General features: G+C 36.7%; 1 long non-coding RNA gene across 1 annotated transcript; it reads left to right on the forward strand.

Annotated features, from left to right (window-relative positions):
* Positions 1–732: 732 nt before the first annotated feature.
* On the forward strand, positions 733–1480 carry LOC118683527 (uncharacterized). The gene is made up of 4 exons (XR_004979382.2): positions 733–820; positions 903–941; positions 996–1167; positions 1272–1480. It is a non-coding gene; the product is annotated as an uncharacterized lncRNA (long non-coding RNA).
* Positions 1481–3561: the final 2081 nt, after the last annotated feature.

Below are 3561 nucleotides of genomic sequence, written 5' to 3' on the forward strand. Positions count from 1 at the left end.
AAGGTGTCATCATATATAGTAAAAAATACCATGATCTCGTGTTGGATCTTACATCCTATTTCAGGATAAACCTGCAATGGGTTCCAGGGCATAGTGATATCCCTGGTAACTGTGAAGCAAATAAACTTCCCACGACCACCAAGGGCACCACCAATTAATTAGATTCCTGCTTGAACTGGCTAAAAATTTAGCTGTGCTTCGATGGAGTCAATCCCTGAGTTGCTTAACAAGCTGGCAAACGTGGCATGAATGGAACAGAGGTCGCACATGACGACTATTAAAATTGAGAAGGCATGACATAGGAACTCTAGTAGGAGTGCCAACAGGTCACTGTCTAATTGGCAGACATGCCACCAAACAACGACTATTGTAGAAGCTATCATGGGGTAGAAAAAGAAAATACTACAAAAAATCTTCTATGAAAAGATTCTCTACTATTGGCGGAGGCTTTCTTTATGATGTCTCGGAGGTTGCCCAGATAAAACTTTTTGTACTGATGAACTTAATAAGGGAAACAGAGTGGTTCAGAGAGCACATAGTAGAGTGCGGGAATTTTAGTCTAGATGGTTTCACATTGAGCCTTCTAAAGGCCTTATTTCGTTGTCAGAATTATACTTTACCTACCTACCTACCTAGAATCTGTCTGATTATTGAAATGACAATATCTAAATTTGTTGACAAAAATAAAGATGTTGAAGTATAATGAAAAATATTATACATAAATGAAGGTGAGATCAATTGAATCGAAAATTGAGAACTAATGGCTGATATCTATTCAATCTTCTACATTGTTGACTATTGTCCAGCAGTTGGATTGCAAGTACGTTATCATGGATCTTCATTCGTGAGAGATAATGACTGTTAAGTTCTTTAATAATTTCTTTTATTGTGGGCATTTATAGGTTCGGATGGATGACGTCGTTTCTAGTATAAAAATGAGGGTAACTTTGTTTTTAAAGGCTTGAATAACTTTAAATTTAGGTGATCTACTTCAGATTTGAATTCCAAACGATCAGATCGGTATTCTCTTATATATGAGTAACTTCTTCTTTTGACCAATGTGGGATTTTCACCTTAAGAGCCAGTACAGTTGCGGAAGCATTAACATCGGCTGGGTTCTCTTGATTTTCACGTGGTTTCTCCATCGACGGCTCTTGTCAATAGTAGGTAAGTGTTTTGCGCTTATGCTTGTTAGTATCAACTGACCATTTAAGCCACTTATTGACATATTTCGTGTCTGAGAGTATATATCACTTGTATTGGCTTTTCAGTATTAATGCCAATGCTTCACTGAGTCACCGTTCTAGAACGATCATTGCGTTTACAGTTTCCTGTAGGCGGCAGCAGTTCGACGCGAGCAGTACAGTGTTATCCGCACTAGTTGTCGTAATTGTGGAGTCATAGTTAATTACCGGTAAGTCAGCTGTGTACCTGTGCCTTGAGGTAAACCAGCACGTATGGTACTCAGTATCACGATACCTGACGTCTTTAGCTGCTAGTAGCAAGGTATGGACAGTTTTTTATTGTACTAAATAACTGTCGTATTGTATAGCTTGCTTATGGCAATCTATTGGTTTTCCAATAATGGTGTTTTGTGGGCCCATCTACAATAGAAAGCTTGTTATGACAAGAAACATGTGTACTAAGTATCATCAATATATCTCAATATTTACTCAAGTTACAGTTGTACGGACGGGATATCAGAAAACTATAGCATATAGATGAATGATCGGAATCAAGTTCTTGTAAGGAGTTTTTTGTATTTGGGAAGGGTACTATAGATTCGTTGCTAACAAAAATTTTAAGTTAATAGTTATACTCATTGTTTCTTACTCTCATAATTAATGATCAAAGTTTGGTCTTTTTTTGAGATTTCTGGACTGGCCTAACACCTTATGCTGAGTTGAGCTATTTGTTTTGATTTACGTTCTAGAGATGTGTCGTATCGTAACCCGGGGATTCATTTTATGCATACCAGATATTCCATGCAGACGGGCAGTGTTACCAACTTAAGGGGTTTCCCCCTAAATTTAGGAGTTAACAGATCGGTTGGGTTATTTTAGGGGTGTTATAATTTTAGGGGTATTTTCAGGGATTTTCTTTATTTTGAATATTAATTTTTTTAACCTAAAAATAGGTTACTTATAACGTTCACATCGAGGCATAGTAAAGCAAAACGGTGCAAATTGTTGGGCAACTTTCATCTTTTGACGCTTTAGAATTATAACATTTTTTTCATAGTGATAACTTTGAACTTGCTATACTTTTTTAAGATCTGACTTGTTGTTGACTTGCTTCAATTTACTTCGGATTTGATTTTCTCGATATGGCACATAAACTCATGCCGGGAAACTTATCGGATGTTAAAGAAAAATGTAAGAATTTTCTTTGTTGCTAAGCAGAGCAGATGCAAAAAAAGCTGCTAGACAACTTGTCCATATTAAAAATATTGTATTTGCTGATTTACATCCAAAAGTTGCTACATCTCAAGTAAAACCTGATATAAAACCAATATTAACATAAAGCCAAATTCAGCGAGCTCATATTTACGGTCATAAAAATGATGTCGAGTCTGAGTGGCACCAATTAAGTAATAAGCAATGGTTAAATGGTTAAATAGTTAGAAGTATTCCACTGCAGATTTTTGCTATGAAGTATATAATGATTTAGACGCATGTGGCTGCAAGCGCTTCGAAAATATCTCGCAATTTGGATTGGCAATTTTTACCGTACCTATTTCAAAGTTGAACACGCGTTCTCAATTGAGATGTTACAATGCAGGATGATTCACGTTACAACGGAATGGTGGATCTTGTACAACCTTTCAACAAATATAGAGTCATATACATAAATATAAATGATCAGGATGATGAGACGAGTTGAATTCCGAGTGACTGACTGTCTGTCCGTCTATCCGTCCGTGCAAGCGATAACTTGAAAAAAAAAATGAAATATCGAGTTCGTAGATGGGCTTATTCGGAAGACTGCCACGTCCACAAAACGCCATTAATCGAAAATCTATAATGCCATAAATAAACACTCAATTAAGATATAAAGCTGTTATTTGGTATAGGCGACTGCAGTAGCAGGGGGCATTTGTAAACTAAAAATTAGAATAAGATGAGCGTGGGCCCGCCCTTTAATAGGTTTAATGTAGATATCTCCCAAACTATTCCAGCTATATTGCTCAAATTAGCACAGGAAATATCTTTTCGACACTCTTGCAACAGCGTGAAAAAAGGTGAAATCGGTTGATAACCACGCCCATTCCCCATATAACGGTTTTGCTAAAAACTACTATTAACAACAAAAATTAATAACGAAATACGTTAGAGATATTAAATTATACAACCGAGATAACATAGAAGGGCTCATGTCAAAACTGAACAGTGGGCATAGCACCGCCCACATTTAGGTGAAATTGCATAGCTCAGAACCTACTACACCAACTCTTACTCGTTACATTGTTAAAATGAGAGAACTCGGACAATGCCAACGCCTGCTTTCCACAACTTTAAATTACAACTGATTTTTTTACTTTCAGGTGCACAAATCGAGTAC

The sequence above is a fragment of the Bactrocera oleae genome, chromosome 3 (genome assembly GCF_042242935.1).
Source record: "Bactrocera oleae isolate idBacOlea1 chromosome 3, idBacOlea1, whole genome shotgun sequence".
In the NCBI taxonomy this organism is placed as follows: domain Eukaryota; kingdom Metazoa; phylum Arthropoda; class Insecta; order Diptera; family Tephritidae; genus Bactrocera; species Bactrocera oleae.